Source organism: Arvicanthis niloticus, chromosome 9 (genome assembly GCF_011762505.2).
Source record: "Arvicanthis niloticus isolate mArvNil1 chromosome 9, mArvNil1.pat.X, whole genome shotgun sequence".
Lineage (NCBI taxonomy): Eukaryota > Metazoa > Chordata > Mammalia > Rodentia > Muridae > Arvicanthis > Arvicanthis niloticus.
The window spans coordinates 13,552,167-13,579,876 of record NC_047666.1 but is presented as its reverse complement, the minus strand read 5'-3'; the positions used below and the strand labels follow the sequence as shown (position 1 = coordinate 13,579,876).

Genomic DNA, 27,710 nt, shown 5'->3' with positions numbered 1-27,710 from the left:
GCGTTTTTTTTTGTTGTTGTTGTTTTACTTGTTTGAGAGCCCAGACAGATCTAGAACTAAAAATGATGACTTTGGCAAGCTTGACAGTTAGGAGTCACTGGGTTTGACCAAGAATCGTTGTTGTTGTTGTTGTTGTTGTTGGTGGTGGTGGTGGTGGTGGTGGTGGTGGTGGTGGTGGTGTGTGTGTGTTGAGACAGGGTTTCTCTGTATATCCTTGGCTGAGATCTGCCTGTCTCTACCTCCCAGAGTGGTGGGATTAAGGGCATGTGCCACTTTTAAAATACTAAGTTCAGGATAGGGAGATGGTTCAGGGGGTAAAGTACTTTCTGCAAGCATAAGACCTGAGTTTGAATTCCCAGTACCCACTAAAAGCCTATAATTTACCTTTTGGTTTTGATTTGACTCCTTAAAGACTAATATAATGCCATCTGTGCTGCAGAGTTTGGGAGCCCCTGGGTAGCATTTCTGCCTATACTCTGCATATACTCGTTTACTTTTGGCTTCCCCACCATCAATTTGCTAGGTAGGAATAGGATTTTCTTTGCTGCTCCTTACGATTACCACTCCAGTGTCTGGTTCCCGGGAGCCCCATCAGTATCCCTGAGTGATAGTGAGATTTGTTAGTGTTTATCTAAAATAGCCAAGACTGGAAATCCTCTCCTGTTTTAATTTGAGATGCTGATTAACTAACAGGAAAGGGGGACTGTGGGAAAGAGGAACAGGAACTTTAGAAGAGGGATGTACTATGGAGAGCAAAATCAACCTGTGGGAGCTGAGCTCCAGGAACAAGGCCTGGCATGGCACTGGTGATGGTTTGTCTCACCTCTGCCTCTGGTTTCAGGTTAACTGTGTACTAATTGTGCTGTGTTTGAATTTGCTGGTTCTTATAGTTATTCCTTCAGTGAGTATTTATGGTCAGCCTTCCCTGGTGTTACTCAGGCACCTAGTGCTTGCTAAAACTTGCTAGAGGATGCTAATATTCAGTGGGTCTGAAACACATGTTTGGAAATTAAATGCTTTCCTGTTGGGCTCTCTTCCAGTGTGCTGGAATTAATCTTGAAGTTTATATTTTATGACAAGGTAGTTAAACCATGTAAGTATTTTAATATTTTGTCAACATTTGCACGAGCCTTCCTCCCTTAAGTTTCTTTTCATTTACATTTCACAGTCTTACTCTGCCCAGCAGTTCATTTCTTTCCTTTGCAGTTATAAACCATGGTGCTATTCTGAAGTCTCAGTACACATCTGCATATGTAGACGTGTGTTAAAACAGATGATTCCTCATAGGTTTGTAATTATATTTGATGCTTACTGAGAAAAGAGCTCAAAGGATTAAATGTTTAATTTTGTGTTCAAAGCACTTAGTTTTTGCATTTCAGGCTTTACACAGTCCTGTTGCGTATATAACTGACAACTGCCAGGCTTAGTAGCTAGACCCTACTTTCTGGTCCAAGTATCCCCTCCATGCTTGTCCAGGCTTGCCAGTGTAAGCAAATGAGGTGCTCTCTGAGGAGCTAAGGCCATTGAAGGGAAGCAGATACACTGTGTGAAAGAGTTGCGGTAGACTGTCCTTTTTCTGGTTTGGTGGTGGATGAGAAACCTACATGCTCACATCCTGCTGATCAGCTGACCATTCCAGATTCTGATAGTTATTTGTGTGACTCTAGTTATGAATAGACATAGTGGTGGCGATTAACTTTCCCTTGCCTAGGAAAGGTAGAGATAAGTTCAGGTAAGAGGGACTGGGATGTACAGCTCAGTTGATACCCTAAGCTGGACACAAACGTGGCAGCAATTCTCCCGCCTCAGCTTCCTGGGTGGGAGGGTTATTTGTTTGTTTGCTTGTTTGTTTTTGGTTTTCAAGACAGGGTTTCTCTGTGTAGCCCTGGCTGTCCTGGAACTCACTCTGTAGACCAGGCTGGCCTCGAACTCAGAAATCTGCCTGCCTCTGCCTCCCAAGTGCTGGGATAAAACGTCCGGCCACTACGGCAAGGCTAGATGCTGAGACTGCAGTTGTGCTTCACATGTGCGACTCAGATTCTCTGGCAGCTGCATTAAAATGAGGTGCAGTTCACTTCAGTAAGTTAATAATGCCCAAAACATTTTAACATGCCTCAGCTAATGTTAGAATTATTTAGTATTTGTTTGTTTTTGTTTTAGGACCTGATTTCAGGGGCTAGAGAGTTAAGATAGACTCCAAGGGGGTACCAGGCAGGCATGTGGTGCACATATATCCATGCAGGCAAAACACTCATACACATAAAATAAATCTTGAAACAAAAGACCCCAGTTTCATATCTCAACTTCGCTGGGTAGTCACAGATGACTTTGAACTCCTGATCCTCCTGCCTATATATCCCAAGGGCAGGAGCGCATGCATCACACCATGCTTTACAAAATTGTTAATGCATCTGTTGGGTCGATTTGGTTTGTTGGTACTGCTGGGGAATTGAACTCAGGTCTTTGTCCAGGCTGGGCAAGATTCTACCAATGAACTGCATCTCCCACCCTTAATGAAGTCTTCCATTTATTGGGCATCTTATGTAGCATGTTTTATTGTACCTTTTAAAAAGATTTATTATTTATTTTATGTATATGAGGACACTATACCTCATCTTCAGACTATAGCTATCTTCAGACACACCAGTAGAGGGCATCTGATCCTATTACAGATGGTTGTGAGCCACCATGTGGTTGCTGGGAATTGAACTCAAGAACAGTCAGGCTTTTAACCACCTAGCCATCTCTCCAGCCCCCTTATTGTACCTTTTTATCAGCAATAGCTGATCTCAGCTGAGTTTCATCTTAGATCTGCCAGTTCATCTTTTCATGTGATCCACAGGTGTACTTCTGCTTACTGGAACATTTAGTAACATTCTAGATTATCTTTTTTCATTAAAAGTGATTTTAATATACATGTGTTGTGACAGTGTTTTAGTACTTCTGCTCTGAGGAGCAGCTTGTAAAAGTCATGGCTCCCCCATGGCAAGTTCTCAAGTAGTGAATTCAGAGGAAGATGAGTTGTTTCTGATGGAGCCAGAGTTTTCAGCCCTTAGATTAAGATGACCTCTCTGGTAATTTATTGCGGGTGATACTATTATTATTAATTTAGTTTTTTGAGACTGAGTCTCTTTATGTAAACCTAGCTGTCCTGGTACGCTGTATAGACCACGGTGGACCCAGTTAGCCTTGGACTTAGAGACAAGCCCATCTCTAGCTCCCAGGTGCTGGCTGCAGAGCTATTATGTTGTAAAGAGATTTGACCTCAAATAGCTGTCCTGTCTGTCAGTCTGTCTGTGTGTTTAATACTTGCTATCAGTTACAGACCTCATCTTAAAATGCAGGCCTTGAGGACAGAGCTCAGTGCCATGTATGCCATGGAGCTCAGACGACAGTTCTTCTCTTTCACCGTTTGGGTGCTGGGGATTGAACTTGGGGCATCTGGCTTGGTGTCAAGTGCCTTAACACTGGCCTGTATCTGTTAGAAACTCAAGACTTGATGTTTTCTGCCTTTGTTTTACTGTGGAAACAATTCTGGCAGCAGCTGGGAGCCTTGGGTTCTTCCTTTTCAGTTCTGCCCATTAGACCACTGGAGCCACATGCAGTTAGTACATTTTTTTTCTCAATAGTCTAAGTTGGCTGCTTTTTGTTATTGTTTCTTTTCTTTCCTTTCCTTTCTTTTTCTGTACCACCCTTTAGCTGAGTACCCTTTCCCTCCCACCTCCCACAGCCTTGGCTGTTCTAGAACTCACTCAGTAGACCAGGCTGGCCTTGAACTGCCTCTGCCTCCTAAGTGCTGGGATTAAGTGTGTATACCACTGCCACATAACTAGTTGGATACTCTTACCCGGTGGTCTTTTAAGTGTGGTCCAAGTACTACTAGCATGGGCATCACTAAGTGGGTGTGTCATCTTAAAGTACACCCTCAAGACTCATGTAATTAAGCTAGGGGTAGTGGTATGTGCCTTTAATCCCAGCACTTGGGAAGCAGAGGCAAGCTGATCTGCATAGTTTGAGGCCATCCCAGTGTACATAGTTAGTTTGTAGACAGCTATGTAGAGTGACACTCTCACCCCACTCCAGATAATCATACCTATTAAGTTAAAAACAAACACCTACCCTTGGTGTTCAAGTAAGTTCCCAGTTTTCTGTTGGGTTGGATTCACAGCTATCCTGGGGCAGTTACAGCACTGAAATATGAGTTGAACCCTTGGTTGTAGAACTTGCTAAGGGTAGATTCTCTGGTTCTACCTAGATCTGTCTACTGGAGGAGATTTTGTAGGGTGGGCCCAGCAGGCTGCTGTTCTTCTTGTAAATAAAGTTTTATGGGGAAACAGCCACATCTAGTCATTTATGCGTCATCTAAGCTATATTTGTACTGTAATAGCAGAGTTGAGTAGTTCTGACAAAACCACTGGAAATATTTACTATCTGGCTCTTTACAGAAACAAATTGTAGGTTTCTGCAATAAACCATAAAAGCATAAATATGCAGTAGAGCATTTGGAGGTGGCAGGTGTTAGGGAAACCCATAGCACACACAGGTTAAGAGCATAGAGCTCCTTGTAAGTAAGGTTATCAGAGAGGGCCTGTCTGAATGAAGATGAGGCGTTTAAAGAGAAGTCAGAACTAATGAAGACATTAAAGGAAAGGGGGCCTTTGAGCAAAGTTATATTAAAAGGAGTGTAGAAGTGTACAGGCCCTGAGACTCGGAGTGCTTTTGGTGAGGCCTCGTGGCCAGAGGGCAGTGACTGGGATAGGGAAGAGGAAATGAGGTTGGCACAGTTGACATGTCCTGCACACCCACCCTTATGTCATGTTCTGCCAGAGGACAGTTTAATTGGGAGTAGAAACACATTTCTATAACTCTGCAGGTGGAGGGGTCTTTGGGTAAATGGATGACAGGGGCTGAGGTTGTGACTCTTGTCCTCCACAGAGGTATCTCAGAAACCTTTCTTTGCAAAGTGTCCCCTGCATGGATCACTTTATTTTGGTCTTACTCGGCCCTAGTGTGTTGTAGACTCAGTTGTTTTCTTCTAGTAGGTGGAGGGGTTTCTGGAAAAGAAATCTCCCTTAATTGAGTGGGAAACCCATGAGCTAGAATTAGGTGGTCTTCATTAGCTTTCAAAAGGGAAATAAATACAATCTAAGGCATATTTTTTTATATTATGAGCCAGGAGTCATGGAATCATATGCATCTGTTGTACCAAACAAGAGTTTTGCAAAGTAGCATTTATCTACACTTTGAAATTTTTGTGGGGTTTTTTTCTCTTCTGTTTCATTGAAATATATTGTTGTGACCTTTTTTAAAAAAAAAAAAAGAATTATGATATTTTATATATGAGTACACTGTAGCTGTTTTTAGACACACCAGAAGAGGGCATCTGATCCCATTACAGATGGTTGTGAGCCACCATGTGGTTGCTGGGAATTGAACTCAGGACCTCTGGAAGAACAGGCAGTGCTCTTAACCACAGAGTCATCTCTCCAGCCCTCATTGTGACCTTCTAGTATGTATCTTGCTAGTTGGAAACCTGTTCTCTTCTGCCTAATCTCAAAGCTTGAGTCCCTAGGTCAAAGCTCTGGCAGTGGGTACTAAGTTGCAGAGAACTGGCCTTTCTTCTTGTTCACAGTGTTAGGAGGCAGGGGTAGAAGCAGAAAGGACGACCATGGGTATAAGATAGTCTAACTGGGAGAATGAGGTGTCAATTCTAAGTGACTTCAAGTTGGCAGGGAGACTGAAGTGTTGTTCAGCAAGAATATATTTCCCAGAAGGTATCATTTCAATTCAAGACACAAAGAAATTCTGTAATATTTGTTCGTTTTGTTACTGTTTTATTCAGGTTTTGGTTTTAAAGACAGTTTCTCTGTGTAACCCTGCCTGTGCTGAAATGCACTCTGTAGACCAGGCTGGCCTTGAACTCACAAATATCAACTTGCCTCTGCCTACTGGGATTGAAGACCACTGCCCACACTGTGGTTTTATAGGAAGAGTCGGCTAGAGGTAACCAACTAAGAGAATTGTAGGAGGTAAAGTACAGAATTGTAAATTGAAGTCAGTGAGAACAGCTTCTCAAAATGAATACCTCTGTGTAAGTAGGAGGGAAGTGTATTAGAGACATTGACTGACTTGCCTAAGGTTCCAAAGGGGAAGTAGAACAAGGACTCACTTGTTCTGACTTCCGGTCCAGTGCTCAGAGTCTGTTTTCTTTTCTATAAAGAGGGATAGGATAGTGATGCCAGCCTCTCTGAAGATGGCTGTGGGTAAAATGCTGTGTGTGCAGTTTTGTGGGTTAGAGCACTGACTGCAGGAATGAACGGGGGATGTTTTTATCATGGAAGACCAGAGGAGAAGTGAGGAATTGGAACATGAGGAATTTCAGGGTCTCACATAAGGACAGTCTTGTCATTCTCAGTATGGGTGGGGATGGGGGAGGCATTGATTATGCCTCAGAAGTTTTAAGACAGATTCAGTGACAGATCTATAATCTCAGCAGCTGAGGGAGGTTGAGGCAGGAGGATTGAGACTTTCAAGACAGCCTGGGCTACTTGAAACTCTGTCTTAAAACCTAAACAGAGAAAGGGTACAAAGAGAAGGGGCAAGTTTTAGCAATACATGTGCAGTAGCATTGGATGAATAGACGGGTGCCTTTGACAGGGAAATTTGACAGGATTAAAGGCTTTTTGCTAAAATGAGCTTGAAATAAAAAAGAATCTGATTTATCAATGGCAGTAGGAACAGAAAGGAAAAAAGATGACAGGACAGAGTCTTATTGTAAGAGATCAAGGACTAGACCAGGTACTGGAAGAATAGCAGATTCTTCTAGCAAATTGGGAACATAAGGATGAGGGAAAAAACATGTTCCACTTTTGACGTTCTGAATTAAAGGTGGTGGGAGTCCATCAGATAGAAATCAGAGGTTGGGAAATATACTCAGGGGAGAGAAATAGGGGTTGGTGATAAGCATTTTATAGCCGTCTACACAGAAGCCTGGGGATTGGGCTGCTCTCAGTAAGAAAGCACAGGGAACAGAGAAGGGACAGTACAGAGGTGATGGTACACAACTCGGAGGATCAAGAGGTTAGCTTGGAAGCTGGCTTGTGTGGTAACACTTGGGCAACTATTGACTTACTTACACACACTGGCTTCTGGGCAGTGGAGACGGGAGGCAGAAGGGGAGAAACTAACATTCACCAAGTAGCTGTTAGATTCCAAGGAGTCCACATGTACTGACTCATTTCATCAGTCTTATGATATACCTACGTTTTTAATTACAATTTTATTTGTGGTTATGTGTCTATGCATGGTGGCACAACACATGTATGGAGTGCTTACCTGCACTTATTCAAAAGTAAATCAATAAAGCCAAAATAACTCAACAGAGTATGTCATAGATTAGTAAGCTGAAGGTTTATTTGTCCTAGGTCACTCATGTAAGAAATGCTAAAAAGTTAGCTAGAATTTTACACCAAATTCTATCAGAAGCCAGAGTCGATGTCCACTTCTAATTAAACACAGTGAGCTTCTGTATTTGGCCAGTAGTGCATTCGGCTTTGTGGGCCATGGTGTGTGACCTATGGACTGCCCTACTCTGTTGACTGTAACGACAGCAGCCTTTGATGGTAAAGAAACAGACACTCATGGCTGTGTGTGAACAAGTAAATCTTAGGGCATTGAAATTTGAGTTTCATAAAACTTCTAAGCACATTAAATACATTTATTTAATTTAGTCTGTCTTGTGGATTGAACCCAGATGTTTGAAATGCTAGGCAACCCCTCTGTCACAGCCTCAGCCATAAATAGTATTTTTTCAGAAGCTTCCCAGCCATGTAAAAATATAAATACCATTGTTAGCTAATGGGCTATATGAAAACACATGGCAGACCACAAGCTGAAGTTTGATGGCCCTTGCTTTTTTATTTGTATGAGTCATTAGATCTCAAACCCATACCACACAGTCAGCCAAGAGGTGCCTATTGACATAACAAAACTGACACTGTCCACCAGGATCTCACAGCATTCCTCAAGTCCTCCTGACTGGCATGCCCTGCCCCCTACCCTACTCTTCTCCAGCCTCTCACTATATAACCTAGCCATCATGGCTGCACTGGCCTTTTTAGTCTTCTTGGCCACTGCTCCAGGTTCCTCTCTCTTCCTCTCCCCTCCTGCCTCTCTCACAAGGCCTGGCCCAGGCGGAGGTCCTGTTTACTCTGGACTCTTTCAGATGCCTCTGCGTCGGGCATTGCTCTCCTCCACATCTCCCTTATACCTAAAATAAACCTCTACCATAACTAGGAGCAGTCATGTCGTCCTTTTCTTTTTTTTCATTCATGAGTAGTTAGCAAGATTATATTTATCTGTACCACATATATCTCTGATGCCCATGGAGCTCAGAAAAAAGTATCACAATCCTTGGAATTGGAATTATGGTTGGTTGTGTGCTACCATGTAGGTATTAGGATCCAAGCCTGGGTCCTCTGTGAGAGCAGCAAATGCTCTTAACTAATGTACCAACTCTCTAGCTCCCAGCCACCCTTTTTTGAGACAGTCTTGTTTGGTAGCCCAGACTAGCCTCAAACTTGAGATCCTCCTGCCTTCCAGGAGTTGGGATTATGACACTAACCACCATGGCTGGCTATGTTCTCATTGTGAAAATGTACTAGGCTGTGTTGAGCTCTGGCCTTCTAAGATCACGAGCTCATGCTCAACGTAGAGGAAGAGAAAAGCAATGAGAGTAAGTTTCCTGGATGAGTTTCTGAAGGCACCCTATGGTAGCTGTCAGATTAACAAGTCATAGGTGGGGAAGGCAGATAGGTTTGGTAATTGATTAGACATGAGGATTATGGAAGGAGTTGAGACTTAGGGTTTCTAGCCTGATGTGTTAAGATGCACAAAAGGATGGTTTGAAGGTAGGAACAGTAAACTGACAAAAGGAATGACTGGCTGGACAGCTCTGTAGCGGTAGAGTGCCTGCTGGTGTGGCAGAGCTTCTGGACTAAGAAGGCAATGAGACTGTGTCATTAAGCTCTGGGGAATTCTCTACACTGAAGTAGGAGAACATCACATAGAAGAGACTAGAGAGGCCAGCCTGGTATACATAGTAAGTTCTAGGACAGCCAGAACTGTTACACAGAGTCCTTGTCTCAAAAGACTGGGGGGTGGGGGTGGGGTGGCTAGAGAGAGCATGGTGCTAAGGAAGGTGGGTTTGTCACCATGAGTCATTTGGGAAGAGGGAGTTTCAGTTAGAAACTGTCCCACCCATGTGGCCTGCAGGCAAACTGTGGGCTTATTTTCTTGATTCATGAGGGAGGGCCTGGCAGTTTGGGAGGGATTGGTCTGTTACTGTTGCCCTCCTTTGGTTCATTGACAAGGGAACTCTACAGAAGGCTTTGCAGAGCTTACAGGTCCAGCTTGGAGAGCTAGCCTTGGGAATTAGTTTATTTCAATCCTTTTTCTCTAATAAAATCAAAAGAAAGGTGGTAGTGGACGTTTGGTTCTGAAAGAGAACAAGCACTGCAGCCTCCATGTGTCTCCCGTCGGCCACCCCTCCTGTGCTATGGTCCCGAGGAGCTGAGTCACCACCACACAGTAGGGACTGAGGAAGGCCTACAGTTCAGATCTTATGACTCAACTCTAGACCATGTTCTCCTTCTGTGCTCTGGCATGAGAGAATCCAAGATAATTTACCAGTTCGTAGATACGCTGAGGTCAGGTTGCCGCCGTGGGCAGAGCTCTTCTGCCTCTGCTGAAGTCTTGCCTCACTTCTGAACAGCGGCGCTGCATGTGAGACCCGAGTGACTGCCTGGCTTTACGTCCCAGTTTGGTCACTGACTGACCTAGGGTAAGTTACTTAGGTCTCTGTGGATCATTTAGTATAAAAGATATAAATTCTTAGCAGCCTTGGAGCATGGCTGTTTGTGTTATTGTAGATAAAATATTTAGAGTAGTACCCGGCACATAGGAGGGCCTTACTATTTTAGCTCATAAGTGTCACTTTCATCCTGGAGACAGTGCGCTCGCTCGCTCGCTCTCTCTTTCTTTCTCTCTCTCTCTCTCTCTCTCTCTCTCTCTCTCTCTCTGTGTATACACACACACATATATACACATGCACATATGGTACTAATATATATGGTATGTGTGTATATATGGTACTAATATATATATGGTGTGTGTGTGTGTGTGTGTGTGTGTGTGTGTGGTACTAATATATATGGGGGTTTGTGTGTGTAGTACTACCTTACATATTTTTGTGGTAAACTTTGCTTTTATATTTTATTTATTAGTAGTATCTTCCTGTGCCAGAGGACAACTTTTGGAAATGGTTTCTCTCCTTTCACTGTGGAATCTGGCAGTCAGACTTAGGTCAGCAGGCTCACAGCAAGTGCTTTGTCCTGACCCATCTTGACCGGTCTGACCTTGGACCATACTTGTGAGTGGTGATCTGTGTGTCCCAGCACACCCTGGATACACTTCCTTTCATAAGATACTGCTTCTGCCTGGGAGGGTTTGCATGCTAATGGTCAAGGAAAAGAGGACAAGAAGAAGACACACTCCTGGGTATTCCTGTGGATTAGCATACCTTCTAATATGTGAGTTCAGAATTGTTCTGGGTGAAGGCTGAGAGTTGAAAAGTGTAAAGTGACTTGCCAGAATTAGAAATTAGAAATAGGAATAGAATAGAATCAGAGTTTCCAGGCCAGTGAGTGTAAGATCAAGGCTGGAAAATTCATTAAGTATGATGTGAAGACTTCCTTGTGGACATGATACATGTGTTTGGATAGTGATGTAGAGGAAATCTTCACTGGTTGAGTGGTTCACAGTGTTGACTCTGTAGATGGTCAACCTGGAGTCGAGAGGGAGCTGCTTGAAGCAGCTGTCACTTCTCTGCGTTGTGGGTTTTGTGGTTGTGTTTTCTTTTGAGAGAAGGTCTCACTATAGAGCCCTGGCTGGCTTAGAACTCAGTATAGGCACTCAGAACCTGCTTCTTGATTTCCTAGGTTTCAGCTGTGTGCTGCTCTACCTTGATGTGGGATTTGAAGTTGACAGATAACACATCCTTAGTGTTCTTTCTGTATTGCCCACCTTGAGCACATCAGCACCCCCTGGTTGGTGGTGAGTGCTCTGCAGCTCTAGGGTAGATTCGAAGCTCATGGATGCATGCGTGGGTCAGGTCTGAGGTGTGAACTTGCACGCCCAGGTCTTTGGCTAGGACAAGCCGGGCATGGTGTGGGTGTCATTTCTCAGTTACCTTAATTTTGGAGACAGAATTTTTCACTGAACCTGTACCAATTTGGTTAGCAGTTCTTGTTTGTGGTGGCCTGTGCTGCTGTTACTTGTTTGGGGATTGTTTTTATGTGGATCAGGGTGTTCTCCTGCTACATTCCTTCTGCTACTGCTTCCTACTGAGACGTTGGGCTCTGGCTGGTTGTACCCACTTGGGGTGTAGTTTATATATCCTTCAATCCTCCATGTTCCTTTTAAATGATATCAAGGTCCACAGGTTTATTTTTAGAAAGGATATTTTATAGGTGCTGAATGTTTTACGACACTTCTTCTATCACACCAAGAGGACCATAATGTCTGGTTGCCTAAGTGGGCTCCAGTGGCACACTGTCTCTCCTCTCGTAGTCACTGATGGGAATCTCTTGGAGCCATTCTTTCATAGTGCTTAGAGATGTTGGGTTTCTTACCACTTTTCTGTAATAAATTATCTGGAAGTTTTCTATAAATAAATCTTATTCTCGTGTTTAAAAAGAAATAGCCAGAAACCCTACTAAAGAAAACCAAAATACTTTTTAATAATGTCTTCCTGGGCTAGAGAGATGGCTCAGCTGTTAAGAGCACTTCTTGCCCTTCTGGATGACCTAAGGTCATTTCCCAGCACGTATGTATGTCAGGCTGCTTGTGTCTGTAACTGTAGCTCCAGAGTTCCAGAGAGAGCCCTCTTGCTTCTGCAGGCACCCAAACACAAAGACACAGAAATAAAAACAATGTCTTTCATAATATTAATGCTCAGGCCTGGGGTGTAGTCAGTAATAGAATACTTGAGAAACATTTAGCCCCTGGCCCCCAACCCCCAAGGTATAATGGCTCTGGAGCAATTAAGTGTTTTATTAGCAGTCATGAAACTGCACAGCGTTGCTGCCAGCATTGTCTCCTGTTGACCAACTCAAAACTGTCACATTCCAAACTGTTGCATTGCTGGAGATGTGTGTATTAAAGCCTAAAGAAATATTTAGTATCTACATGTAAAATGAAGTTAGTACCTATGTTCAAAAGAAGTACAAAGTTTTGTTGTTGTTGTTGTTGTTGTTGTTGTTCTGTTGGTACATTTGGAAGCCATGTGAAAGGTAGGAAGTCGCTGGTTGTCAATCACATTGCAGGCATTGACTACCTACCTGTAAGCCACTTCCCGAATTCTAGGCAGAAGCACTGTGACAGCCATGCTTTGATGGCACCTCTTAGGAACCACTGTCATCCACATCCCTGACCACTGGTCAAATGAATGTACTAAGATAGGAAGCACAGTGACTTTATAAATAAACATTTTATAGGCGCTAAAAGTCATGTTTTGCTACTATTTTATACTTTAAAATTCTAAGAGACTCCTTAATTTTTTAATTATATTTTTGTTACTTTTTAAAATGTAGTGGTATACATGGAGGTCAGAGGACATTATGTGGGAATTGGTTCTCTCCTGTGTGGATTCCCTGGATCAAACTCAAATCATTACTCATCAGGCCAGTTTAGCGGCTCGTGTGTGTGTGTGTGTGTGTGTGTGTGTGTGTGTGTGTGTGTGTGTGTGTGTGTGTAACAGCGACACATATGAAGATCAGAGAACAACTTGCATGCGTTGGTTCTCTCCTTCCACCACATGGTTCCCAGTTATTAGCTGAGCCTGTCAGGGTTGGTTGTAGCGCCTTTACTTACTTATGGAACTATCTCATCAGACATTTGTAATACAGTTTTCAATAGTGTGTGTGTGTGTGCGTGTGTACACTATCTCATCAGACATTTGTAATACAGTTTTCAATAGTGTGTGTGTGTGTGTGTATGTGTGTGTGTGCGTGTGCGTGTGTGTGTGTGTGTGTGTGTGTGCGCGCGCGCGCGCGCGCGCACGCACTCTGGGGTTTGTTGTTGTTTGGTCAGGTTTTTGAGATGGGCTGTAGCCAAGGCTGGCCTAAATTCTTGACCCTTCTGTCCCCACCTCCTAAGCACTTACGATTACAGGCATGAGCCACCATGCTCAGCCTGCACGTGAGGGTTTCTTCATGCCTAAAAAAGCCAGCGAGTGCTATGTTTGAGAGGGTTTTTGGTTTGTTTTAAATTAAGACAGAAAGGCAAGAAAGCAGTTGAGGGAATGACTCTCGGAGGGGATATATGTAGGAGGTGGAAGATAGAAGACACAAGAGGGGTCTGCAGTATGGGAAGGGACTCACAAGGCATGAGACCCTTATGCTGCAAGCGTAAGTATGAGGGACCGTATTGGAGAAGTGTCAAACTGTGTGCTCTATTCCCTGTAAGCACTTAGGATTGGATGCCACTGCAATTATTTGGCCTTGATCTGTAGTATAAAATATAGCACAAGAAATTTTATAGTGCTTATAAAATAAGCACATAATAGAAATAAAAGTTGTACAATAAATACCATATTTATGTATAGTTTGAATATCTTCAATTCTATTCCAGTTTAAAGAAGTTGTGGTTGAGCTTCCAGATGTGCACTGCTGATCTGGCTTTGATGTGAGTGCTGGAAAACACTCACATCAAAGGGAGGGCCTCATGTGCATGTGCATCCCTCTAGCCACACTTCTCCTAGCCAGGAACAAGAGTTACCACTTACAAAGCAGGTTCCCTTCTAGTAGCTGTAGCTCTGTGACTCTCTCTGATTTTTCTTGTTTTTAAATTTTTTTTTTTTTAAGAGACAGGGTCTGACTATGTAGCCCAGCTAGCCTGTCCCTAATCCACGATCGAGCCTTCTGACTCAGTAGCCTGGTTTTTGCACTTTGTAAAACAATGATTTTTTTTTAAAAAAAAAACATCTTTTTAATCAAAACACATTTAAAGTAGAAGTACTTACCTATTTTACCATCATTTACTATGTAACTTCTAATGTAGGTAAAAAGATTAAGTTAATGAGGTAAGTTAACTGTATTCCAGACAATCAACAAGTATTAAAATATGTTGTTAAAATAAATGAGGCACTGTCTTCAAAACAGGTTAAACACTGCTCACTTGTAGATCTCAACCAGAACTTTAAAAAAAAAAAATCTTTACTAGACATTGATCTGGGGGCCGGTGGGGAGTTGGTGTTGGTTAGTATCGTCACACATGGCACTTTATTTAGAGACAAGGTCTTACTATATAGCTCTGGCTATGATGGAACTTACTAGGTGGACCAGGCTGGACTTGAATTCATAAAGATCCTCCTGCTTCTGCTCATGCATATCTGTAACCTCAGTTTAAGTGTCATTGGGGTCAGTAGGCAGACAAACCCTGTGGCCTTGCTAGACTATGCGTAAGGGTTCAAACTCAAGATAGTGAGAGACTGTCTCAAAAACTAAGGTGGTAGACCTTTAATTCTAACACCTAGGAGGGCAGAGATCGGCAAATCTCTGTGACTTTGAGGCTAACCTGGTCTACATAGTGAGTTCTATGATAGCTAGGGCTTTTATAGTCGTCCAAAGTTTGGTTTCCAGCACCCACATGGTAATTTACAACCATTCATAACTCCAGTTCCATGGAGATGTGATGCCCTTTTCTGTCTTCCTTGGACACCAGGCACACATACACGCACAGTACATTTATACATCCAGGCAAAAAACATGAAAAATAAAATAATCTGGAAGAGGAAAAGATCACTAAATAGAAATAAAATGAAAACTTTAAAATTATATAAGTATAAGGGGTTGGGGAGATGGCTGTGGTTAAGAGTGTTTACTGCTCTTGCAGGAGCAGAGTTTAGTTCCCAGTGCTCAGACCAGGCAACTCACAGCCAGGGTTGGAGCCACCCATAACTCCAGTTTGATTATGGGGAGGGATCTAATACTCTCTGGCGTCCTTGGGCATTTGCACACAGCTGGTGTACATTATGCCTATTTCTATTATTTATATAAACACAAAACATTATTTCCAGTTTTGGTGAGCATTTGTTTTTCAGATATTCCACTGTGATGGTTAATTTCAGGTGTCAACTTGAATGAATTAGGATACACCGAAGAAACTGGTGAAACTTTTTTTTTCATTTGACAATGAAGATGAGTGTGTGTCTTTCTCTGTATACATGTTCGAGTGTGTCTGCCTGTATACACACGTGGAAGCTCACCACCCCATCCACCCACCCACCCATCCATCAATTTGGAGGCAGGCTGTATATGTCTCACTGTGAAGCCTTGGTTGGCCTGGAACCCACAGAGACCTACCTGCCTGTAGCTGCCCCTCAGTTGGGAATCACAGGTCCCTCCCCAAACTGGAACCTTGTCTCTTAAAAACAGAAGTGGAATAGATCAAATAACTAATGACAAAATGTAGCAAGAGAACAATGAAGAATTCAGGACTTCTTCACACAGATTCTAGTAACATTTCCCAGAAATGAGTAGAGAGAAGGAGGAGAATCACAGGTCAGACTGGTTGTTTTTGCATTGAGGCTGGTCTTCCCGTTTGATCTTCACCTTCCTGCTAGTGCCCCTTCCTCAGCAGCAAAAGAAATATACATGGCTGGAAGAATAGTAGAAAAGTAATACTTACTGGGTTGTGATAGTGCATGCTTTTAATCCCAGCACGGGGGGGGGGGGGGGGGGTCGGCGCAGAGGCAGGGGGTCTCTTGAGTTCCTGACAGCCAGGGCTACACAGAGAAGCCCGGTCTTGATCAAAAAAACAAAAACTAATGCTCTCTTGTTTTAAATATATAACTGACCCATCTTTACAGATTATATTCCTAGAGAGAGCTCTAAAACATAGTCAGTAACAAGTAGGGTTCCTCGGAACTTTTCTTGGACATTATAAAAGAGAGGTTAACTGGCAGAGAGCATCTCTGCCGTGGAGTTGACTGGGCAAGTGAAAACAATATGGCAAATTTGTAACCATGAGAAAGCTAACAAGAAGTCAGCTCATGGGGCATGCTGCTCTGTGGCTTTAGCCTATGGGAGATAGTGAAGCTGCATTCACCAGAGTGAGGGTAGGCAAGGGTGTTCAGAGGTACCCGGAACAAAACCAGTTGAGATGCACAGGGCCTTCACTATGTGCTCTACTTTTCTGTTCACGCCTGGACTGTATTGAAGTTTCCATGAGTTTTTCTTGAACTTGATCTTTTTATGAACGAAAACAAGTTTCAGGAAACTGTAGGAATACTTCTCTTATTATCAAGGAAGTATTTGAATGACCTTCTTTGTCTTCAATATAGCTTGGTTCCTTCTGATTTGTACTTTGCTCTTGTGGATGGTTTCAGTTTGCCTGTATTGTGTAGAAAGACCTTGCCTACCAAGATGTAATAAAAATGTTCTCATATTTGAACATTTTTATCTTTTTATTTTAAAAATCACTTTTCGTTGTGAAAAATACATGAGTAACCAACCTTTTGAGTGTAGCGTTTATGCTTATATATGAGAAATATGTTTTACATCGGAAGTAATGTCTAGAGGGTATATACTTAAAAAAATCTGAGTTCGAGGACAGCCTGATCTACATAGTGAGTTCCAGGCCAGACTTTGTCTCCAAAAGCAAATTAATGCCAATAATAATAAAAATAAATGAGGAAAGGGGATCAAACAGATAATCCTTGGAGCTAAGTATTTCCATATAAGAGCCTCTCAGGACCGTCTTCCTAGCCATGAGGTTAAATACTTTGTGTAGCATCTCTATAGCTCCCTGCTAAGATAACACAGTTAAGCTCACCCCACTTCCAAAGATTAGATGCCACTGGGAGAGGGAAGCCGCAGCAGTTTGCCCTCAGCCTCCATGGGAGCTCCTTACTCTCTGAAGTCCTTGCACAAGACCCTGGAAACTCAGGCCCCACCACTGAGGGAGAAGGATTTGTGGGACTAGAGTTTGGCTGGACCTTTCATTGGCTGGATTTGTAGGCTGTAGTCAGGAGGTGGCTGTTCACTGTGGCCCATTTCCAGCTACCAGGTCAAAGCAGGACACTTCCTTGGGGCAAACAGAGTCCTCTCTCTCCTAGAGGGCAGCATAGGGACTTCATCAGTGAACAGGGGAAACCAGCCAAGTCCAGATAAGAAATCAGACCTGCACCACATACTCTGGACTCCATTCTATATTCAGGTTAAAGAGAAAATATGCATTATATGCACACACACACACACACACACACACACACACACACACACTGTGTATAATCCCTTTTAAAATTGTGAATTAATTGTAATTGTATGTAGTTATAAAAATAGTGCACACGGAGCTCAGTATTACAACTGAGGTACATCTGGCTGTGGTGGCTCACACCTTTAATCCCAGGAGGCAGAGTTTGAAGCCAGCCTGGCCTAGAGAGTGAGTTCCAGGACAGCCAGGACTACACAGAGACACCCTGTCCCCCAAAACAAAACAAGAACTGTGATACATTGATTGATGCAGTAAGAATGCAGACATTCCTTGGCTGAGGAACTGTGATACATTGATTGATGCAGTAAGAATGCAGACATTCCTTGGCTGAGGTGTGTGTTGCTCTTTCACAAACACCCACTGGCCTTCCTCTGTCACTGCTCCCTGCTCACTCTGTTTATGTGATTATCTTGTACATATGTAATTGACATGAACATGAAATTAACAAGTTCCAGACGCCCCACCCCCTTTTTTAGAGATAATACATACATTAGGTTTCCTAGGAACCTCTGGTTAGAACCTTTTCATCGAGGGTTGCTCTAATACTTTGTTTTATGTCATTTTATGTTGAAGATAAGTAATTAAGATTACATTCTAAATAAGTACTATAAATATATAGATCATGATGAATAGACTGTCGTCAGATTCGCCAACATGAGTCTGCAGCGCCGTAACTCATTCCTGAGCATTGCTTTTTACATACGTTAGGAACACTAAACAACACTTTAGCAGAATCACCAATATAAAGCACAAATGATTTTTTTTAAAGGAAATCATATCGTTTATTCTACATGAAAAAGTACTCTGATTTGCAGTGTGAATGGTGAAACAAGAAGAACATCACCTTGTTTGAATTGAGCCAGATCTGAGCTAAGTGCTCTCATTGCAGACTTTTAAGCTACCCCAGGTGTCTGTCATTGACTATGAAAGTGTTACCAGTGATTCATGTGTGCATGTGGATACATGTAAAGAAAGCCGGGCTAGTCTAGGGTGCTCGCTGTAGTAAACTGAGGTAGTTAATAGAATGGAGTGTAGAGGTTTAAGGTTCTGGTAATGTCTGCATCCAGACCATTCATTACACTGGGTATGTTTGCCTTGTGAAATGAAGTTTCGTCTGTTGTGCGCCTGTTGTGAAAATGATTTGTGTCTGTTTCTGTTTGTTGCACTTCAGTAAACAGTAGAATAATGCCATGGCTTTGGGATCTGGGTGATGAACATCACTCTAGGTCACTCTAGGTCAGACGTTGGTTTTTATCTTCTTGATTGGCTTCTAGTGCTGGGGAATGAAGGTATGGTCTCCTATGTTCTAGACAAAGTGCTCTGCTACCAAGTTCCACCCTCCAGCCCTCTGTGTCTCCTATGTGGAACTGTCAACCTTATATGTGGCTATCACCTGCTACTTCACTGTCTTCCTGTTAGTTTTCTTAACCATTGAGCCTTCTCTCCAGCCCTAGAGGGCACTTTTCTATCTGCCAGTTGCACTATTGGAAGTCCTGGACTAGATCAGTTTCTCCTTTGGTGTTTTATTCACCCATATCCATTCTCTCTCTTTCTCTCTCCCCCTCCTCCCAACTCCCATATTCTTCCCCTTCATCTTGTTCTTTTCATTTTTCTTGTGAGTACACTGTAGCTGTCTTCAGACACACCAGAAGAGGGCATCAGATCCCATTCCAAATGGTTATAAGCCATCATGTGGTTGCTGGGAATTGAACTTATGACCTCTGGTAGAGTAATCAGTGCTCTTAACTGCTGAGCCATCTCTCCAGCCCCATCCTTGTCCTTTTCCTTTGACCTTCCCAGTGACTTAATCACCGTTTGACTATAGTTACATACCTTATTCTTTTGTCAATGATGCTTTGAGCTTGCCTGATCAGAAAGTCTCTGATTTTTGCTCTTTAGTGATAAACTGCTCTCCATTTAAAGTAGAACATGATTTTGGAGAAGTGCAGCTTAGGACGCCCCTGCCTATGCCCTTTCATCGGCTTCCCTGGTTGGGGGAGCACGTCACGCTGTGCAGTGCAGGAGTTTTGTTGGGTGTCGATTTTAATTTGAGTTTCTGATGTTTTCTGTTTCAGGACTAGGATTCAGCTTTTTCCACTTTCTTAATTCTACTGTCTAGTTTCAAATTTTGTGACATTTCATTCTCTTTACCCTTGTGAAATTTTTTCCCCAACATTATTGCAAAATTTTAAGAGTTGTTGGAAGGAGTAAGATAAGTTCTTGAGACAGTTCTATACCTTACTTTCACAAAATTGTGATTCATATTCTCAGATACCATTGTCCAGTACTTCAGGGTCTGACGCAGCAGTCATAGTACTACTGCATGAGTCCTTAAATGTGTCCAGTGACATTGAGGGACTGAGTTTAACTTTAAGGGTACATTTAAGTAATTGACCTAATGAAGTAAGAATTGGAATCTTAGTTACATCTACTATAGGGAAGATTTTTTTTTTTTTCATGCTTCATTTTTTTTTCTGGTTGACATTGGCTTTTGTCAGTGTGGATGCTCACCCAATGTTGGTAAAGGTTTTGGAACTTGCTTGTGTAGACTTGGCCAGACGGGCTTGGCTCTTGTGAGGCTGTGGCCACCGCACCTGACTCTCCTGTCTGGTTTGGACATGCTCCCTCGTGGTTTGTAGATCTTCCCTGTAGAACTGGGAGTCTTGAGCTGATGTTGTTCCTCAGTCCCTGGGATGATGGTGTCTTCAGGAGCCGAGCTTCAGGGCTTCCTAGTGTCCTCATTGCTAGTTCTCACTGGGCCGACCTAGCTGCCAGTGAGTGTACACTGCTGTTATTCCATAGGACAGTGTAGAGCAACCTCTTAATGCCGTGACCCTTTCATACAGTTCCTCATGTTGTAGTGATCCCCAACCATAAAGTTACTTCATTGCTATTTCATAGCTGTGCTACTGTGAATTGTAATGTAAATATCTGTGTTTTCCAGGGGTCTTAGGTGAGGCCTTTGAAAGGGGGTGACACCCACAGATTGAGAACCACTGGTTTAGTGGTTTTAGACATTGTTGGAAAGGGAATGTTGGCCTTACTTCTGCTACTAAAGAGATAGATACTCACCTCTTTCTGTCTTTCCCTCTCTGGGCCTCCCATTGACAATTACAGACCAGAAAGCAGCAGCCTGAGGAATCTGGATAGCTAAATTGGAAGATCCCAGCCCAGAGTTTCCTAACTTGGGTATCCTGAGCATTCTGAGTCGTCATCATTGTCGTGCCCCACCCCACGGGGGGGGGGGGCAGGAGTGAGTAACAGTATCTGCTAGTGGCTTTTACACCCATCCCATTGTTACAACTTCCAATACCATTACTGTGATGGTGCTGGGGGATCCGGAAGGGTAGGCTTAGAACAGGAAACAGTCCTAACGGGAACCTGTACCTGCTTTAGTTCCCGTGCTCTTAAGGAAAGAGGAGAGAATCCTGCTGTGGAGAGGTTCTCTCCCATCCAAGCTGTTTGACCCCATGAGCTGCAGTTACAGATGTGTGCCAGCCATCACCCCTGCTCAGTTTCTTTTTAGTTGGTGTAGACAGTGCAGATGAGTGGACACTCACTGCTCGTGCATCAGCCATGCCTCCTTCTGTCTAGAGCTTGGCGAAGTCTGCCTCTGCCGTCAGTTCCTCCTCATGTGAACTCGGTGAAGAAACTGGAGTCAACGATAGAATGCTGAAGGTGGGGTTTTGGAAGATTGTTAGACTGCAGATGAGTTAGCCTAGAAGGGAAGACTGTGGTTGACAGTGTGCATGGTGGGTTTTATAATAACTTTTTTTGTGTGTAGAAAACATGGAAGAAAGGACCTTGGCATTGAATTTTAGTGTTAGAATTCTAGTAGAAAGTATTGGGGGACTGCTTTTTACAGAATCATGACAGAGAGAGGCTACATTAAGTAAAATGTCTCTTAACACAGACCAGGAAAAAAATATTCTTGTAATGTAGTAGAAGGAACTTGACCAAAAATTGGTCTCAAATGCATAATTCAGTTGTTTTTAGCTCAGATAGCATTAAAAGCAGTGTGCTAACAGTGTCTTTTCTGTGGCCTGCTTGTATTAAGTACATCAGAGACATCTGCTTTTCTTTCTTTCCGTTATTGCTTTCATTTTTAAAAGAAACACAGTTTAAAAGTTTTGGCCAGTAGGCCAAGGCACTCCAGCGAGGGGATCGGGGGATCCAGATGGTGTTTTACTTTAGGTTGTTTGCTGACACATTTGGCTGGCAGACGCATGTGAACAGCCTCAGCTGTGGGCCTGCTGCTGTGTCGTCAGCCAGATGATGACGATGCCGGCTGCTGTGCTCAAGCAGTCTTCACACTGTCTAGGTTTCCTAGCATACCTGGCTCTCGTCTGCTTGGAAGAGCTACTCAGTGTCCTGGAAACTTGACTAGTTCCTACAAGAATTACACAAGTGCGAGGTTCAGAATCCAATTCTGGGGACCCAAAACAAAAAAACAACCGTCGTTTTAATGAATAAGTTTGCCAGGTGAACTGTTTTACCTGTTTATGTCTCGTTATAAACCAGTCCTTCTGTCATCAAACATCATCTTTTGCTCTGACATAGACTTGGTTGCCTGGTTCCACCCCCACCACTACAGAAACAAAGCTTCTGAGCACTTTAATCCCAGCACATGGCAGGCAGACACAGAAGGATCTCTGAGTTTGAGGCCAGCCTGGGCTACAGAACGAGACCTTGTCTAGGAAAAACAACAAACAAACAAAAAACGGAAACAAAGGCTTCTTAAAAATTCCTCCAGACAGAGATGAGGCAGTGTATCTCCCCAGTGCTGGTGAGACAGTTTAAACCATAGAGGCCAGTACAGTACTGCACATACAACTGCACTTCGTGCTCTCGTGTTGTTCTGTGGTAGTAGGGTATTGAACCTAGGCCTTCTGCATGCTGTGCAGGTGCTCTTCCACTCAAGTTGCACCCTTTGTTGATGTCGCAGGGTTCTCCCTCTTCCTGCTGGTATTGGATTCTCGCTGTGCATGATTTAGTATCCACACATGTATATAACCAAACACAGTGGTGTAGTATCGTTGTATGTTTTAAATTTTACATGGAGTGGAGGCTGGAGAGATGGCTCCATTTTGGTAAAAATGCCTGTCTGCCTTGCAAGTACAAGGACTCGAGTTTGAATCACTAGCACTTGTAAAAGATAATCCCGGGGCTGGGGTCAGGGTGAGGGAAGGCAGGGACTGGTGGGTCTCTAATGCACTCTGGGTTTATTCAAGGACTTTGTCTTTTTTTTTTTTTTTTTTTTTTAAGTGGGGAGAGGTTTGGGCGGAAGACATGACTCAGTAGTTAAGAGCATTGACTTCTCTTCCAGAGGTCCTGAGTTCAATTCCCAGCCACCCACATGGTGGCTCACAACCATCCGTAATGGGATTAGATACCCTATTGTGTGTCTGAACACAGCTACAGTATATGCATATAAATAAGTAAATAAATCTTTTTTTAAAAGTGGATTGGTCATTGAGGTAAGCCTCCAGCCCCCACTGTACCCCCTCCCCCCCAAATAACATACAGTATATGTCTTTGTTGTTGTTGTCGTCATGGTGTGGTGGTTGGTTGGTCTGGACTATTGCTTTTAGTTCTTTGGGTTTGTTGATTTTGGTTTGATTTTGTTATCTTTGAGACAGGCTTTCTTTATGTGGCCCTGGCTTATAGACCAGGCTATCCTTGAACTTTGCAGAGTTCTGGGATCAATATAAATGTGTTCTTTACACTGCTTGTACATGCTGATGTCAGGGGCCACAGGTTATTGGTTCCCGTACTGAATAGGTTCTTACAGACTTCTTTATATGTTTGAAAAGACAAAGATTTAAAAAGTTAAAAATCATATTGATTGTTATTCTGCAGTGACCTGCTGGGATGAGGCCAGATGAGAAAACTTTAGATAAAGAAGATGGTGGGCCTGGAGAGATGGTTCAGCAGTTAAAAACACTGAATTCTCTTCCAGAGGACCCAAGTACCCTCATAGCAGCTCAGAACTGTAACTCCAAGATCTGACACCTGCCCACAGATACACAGTCAGGCAAAAACACCAATGCCCATAAAGTAAAAGTAGATTTTTTAAAATGGGAAAAAATATGGCAAAGCTTTGAGAAAAATGTAATAGACATTAGTTTTCAAAGGGTTGAAAAAATCCCACTCTATTGGAACTGACAGAAGATGCTTTAGAAGAACTAGCCCTGTCTGTGATTAACATCCTGTAAAAGGAATCACCTATAAGCACCTACTTTGAGAAATTCTTAACTGGGCTGATGGAACAGCTGTTCAGAGATTGAGGCAGGAAGCTTAAGTTCATGACTTACCTAGGTCGAAATGTCTGTGCATATGTGCTTTGATCATGGCCACCCTTCTCACTGCCCTCCTGCCCCATCTCTTCCTCTTCCGGTGCTGCCTCCTAGAAAGGTCGTTTCTCAAGAAGTGGACGTGGAAAGACGTCGTCCTTTGACCTCCAATATGTGCAGTGGCAAGAGAACCCCTGAAATATTTTTTCCTTTTGCAAGACAGTTTTTATTGTTTATCTTATTTTATTACAGTTTTTATTTCCTTTGTAATTTCTTAACTAGAAATAAGGAAAGCTTTCTGCTCCTGACTCTCTGCCTGTGAAACTATAAAATTTGTCTTAGGTTCCTTAAGCAGAGTCACCCTGACTCTGCTAATTACAAAGTTACTGTAATTTGTTTCCTGTTCATCTTAGGTCCTCTTCAAAGGACTGCATTCTTTCTTTTAGAAATTTACTCTGAATGTGCGTGTGTGTCCAAGTGTCTGTGTTGGCCACAGCACATACTGGAGGTCAGAGGACAACTTTCAAAAGTCAGTTCTCTCCACTATGGGTTCCAGAGGTCAAACTCAGGTTGTCAGGCATAAGTCTTTACCTGATGAGGCATTCAAGATTGCACTATTTTAGTGTATTTTTAGTAGCATTGTTCTCAGCGAGGTACTCAATATTCAGTTTATTGTATGGCATAATAAACTTCCTTTTAAAAAAAAAAGTCACACTTGGAAAGATACATAGGCCTAATAGAGATAATACTGATTAACAAAATCACGCACATTCCGAGTAAATTTCTAAAAGAAAAAGAATGCAGTCCTTTGAAGAGGACCTAAGATGAACAGGAAACAAATTACAGTAACTTGTTTTTAAAGTGGAGTTTCCCACTTTAAAAAGCTGTAGACAAAGCTCTGTGATTCCGGCATGTGGTGGGCAAAGGCCAGCCAGGGTTAGTTACATAATGAGACTCTGTTTCAAAAACAAAGGAACTGCTGGGGAGATGAGCTGAGGGCTTAGCAGTTAGGAACTCTTGGAGTATATATATTAGTCAACATGACATAATATGTGACTGGAGCAGTGTAAGGGAAGTGCAGCCGTCTGGATGACAGTGGCCTCTGTAGGCTCATGTTTGCATGCTTGGACCCCAGTTGGTGAAGTGCTTGGCTTAGGAGGTATGTGTAGCCTTTTTTGGAAAAGGTGTATCACTGGATGATGTAGCAGGGTGGCCTTTGAAGTTCCAAAAGCCCTTGTCAGGCCCAGTGACTTTTTTTCCTACCTGCCTACTGGTCTTCCTGGGAATCAGGATGTAAAGCTCTCAACTATTCTCAACCACCACAGTTGCCTCCATACTCGCCATAGACAAGCCTCTGATACTATAAGTAAGCCCGTAATTAAATGCTATTATTTATGGGCATTGCCTTGGATTCTGGTGGTGGTGTCACATGCCTTTAATCCTAGCAACCAGGAGGCAGAGACAGGCAAATCTCTTGAGTTTGAGAGAATGAGTTCCAGGTTGGCCAGAGCTACACTGTGAAAAACCCTGTCTCAAAAAACCCCGAAAAGATAACACCATTTCCTTGATCATTGTGTCTTTCCACAGAAGTAGACCAGGTCTGAGTTTCTTCTGCAGCTCATTGTCTCTCTAGCACTTAATAGCATAGAACTTTTTGCTAGGTGTAAAATGATAGCTATGATAGTTTTGTTATATTTGGTAACTAATGAGATTAAGCATCTCTTCTGTAGTAGTTGGATTTGTTGTTGCAGTGCTGGTTGACAGTGGTCCACTTTGCTGTTGGTTACTTTCTTACCAATAGGTAAGAGCTTCTAAGGTATTCTAAACACCAAACATTGGTCTGTTACAATGTACATAACTACTGTGAGACCTTTCACTTCTAGCCCGTTAGAATATGAAGAAAGGGTTGGCTTTAATATAGCTAAATTTACCTCTGAGTGTGGGGACTGTGTGTGGAAGAGATTCTTTCCTCCTCTCACGCCCTATATTGTTTTCCTGGGGGGAGGTTTTTTGTTATTGTTGGTTTTTTTTTTTTTTTTTTCCTTTTGCAATGATCTTTAACCCCAGTATTTCGCTTTTCAACACCATGATTGTCTGCTCCTGCTGTTCTGTTTCTGACCTTGCCTTCACATCTTCAATGCATGTATCCATTATTGGACCTTCTTCTTATGTTAAGTGGCCTGGTTTGTCTGTAATCCCTCCTTCCTCCCTGTGTATTTTTGTGGTTTGTGTATACATACATGTTTGCATGCGTGCTGGTGCAAATACAACATAGGTGGAAGCCAGAGGTCAACAGTCTCTTCCCCACCTTATTTTTTGAGTCAGGATCCCTTGCTGAACCTGGAGCTCACTGATTGGCTGGCCACTGGCTATCTAGCAAATCCCCACAATCCTCCTGGGAGTGAGTGTGTACTTGCTGCACTCAACTTTTTATCTGGGTGCCAGGGATCTGAACTCAGGTCCTTCATGTACCAGCTCCTCAGCCTCTAACATTTTTTAAACTCTTGTAATGTCTTTGAATACATTTTTACTAATTTGCTTCATAAAAGGCTTTGATTAAATTTATTCGTAAGCTTGGTTTTTTTTTAACAGCCTACCTTTTTTTTTTTTTTTTTTTTTTTTTTTTAATTTATGAGTTTACTGTAGCTGCCTTCACACACACCAGAAGAGGGCATCAGATCCCATTACAGGTGGTTGTGAGCCACCATGTGGTTGCTGGGAATTGAACTCAGGACCTCTGGAAGAACAGTTAGTCCTCTTAACCACTGAGCCATCTCTCCAGCCCCACGACCTACCTTTTATTGTGGCACTAAGCATATTCACATTGTTGTCATGATCATTATCCATCTATAGAATTTTCCCATCATCCCAAACTGGAACTCTACCCAGTAGACAGACACTTCCTATCCTCCTCCCTCCTCAACCCCGCTTTCCCCAGCCCTTGATAACCAGCTGTCTTCTTTCTCTGTGAGTTTGACTAGCATAGGTAGGGTCAGAAATTGTTTTTAAAGAAAATAGAATGCCTTCCTATTTTAGAGTGAAAAAATACTATTAATATATTGTTAAGCTGCCATTTTCTTTTTTCTTTCATTCTGTTTGTTTGTTTGATATATATATATATTTTTTTGTTAGTTTGTTTTGAGGCAAGGTTTCTCTATGTAGCCCTGGCTGCCCTGGAATTGTAGACCAGGCTGGCCTCACAGAGATTCACCTGCCTCTCTGCTTTCGAAGTGCTGGAACTAAAGTGTGCAGCACCACTCACTGTCTAGCTAAACTGTTGTTTTCTTTCTTACCTAACACACTGGTCCAGTATTTCATTTTGAGTTCAGCTATATAAGCTTTCTGCATAAAGAAATATATCACATGTAAATAAGGGCATTTTCTATTGTTAATTCTGCCCTTTGACTTTTCAATTAAAATTTTTAAAAAATTGGAACTTACCGGGCGGTGGTGGCGCACGCCTTTAATCCCAGCACTTGGGAGGCAGAGGCAGACGGATTTCTCAGTTTGAGGCCAGCCTGGTCTACAGAGTGAGTTCCAGGACAGCCAGGGCTACACAGAGAAACCCTGTCTCGAAACAACCCCCCCCCCCCCCCAAAAAAAAAGGAACTCTAATCATTTGATATATTATAGATCTACTGTCTGCCTCTTGAAGTACCCTATTCCTCTGTATCCTACCCCTCATCCCCCACTCCCCCTTAGGCAAAGTCTCCCTTTGTGACCCTGGCTGACCTGGAATTCACTGTGTAGACCAGGCTGACCTCACACTCCTGAGTGCCCACAGTGCCACCTCATTTATTCTTTGTTTAAACATACTAAGAATTGTTGTACTCCTTAATCCCTGCACTCTAGAAGCAGAGGCAAGGGGAGCTCAGTGAGTTCAAGGTCAGCCAGGGTGCACAGTCAGACCCTGACTCTTTGTTATTTGGGAGTTCGGCAAATTGGTGCACACCTGTAAACATGTAATCCCAGCACCTTAGAGGCTGAGGCAGGAAGATCACAAATTCAAGACCAGCTTGGGCTTCCTAGTAAGACACTATGTAAAACAAAAACTGAAGAAGAATTGGTATTTAAGTGTTTGCT

General features: G+C 42.8%; 1 protein-coding gene across 4 annotated transcripts in view; it reads left to right on the top strand.

The window, feature by feature from the left end:
- Kcmf1 (potassium channel modulatory factor 1) overlaps positions 1 to 27,710 on the top strand; it is a 61,940-nt gene that overhangs the window by 9,111 nt on the left and 25,119 nt on the right. The gene's annotated exons all lie outside the window — the stretch shown is intronic.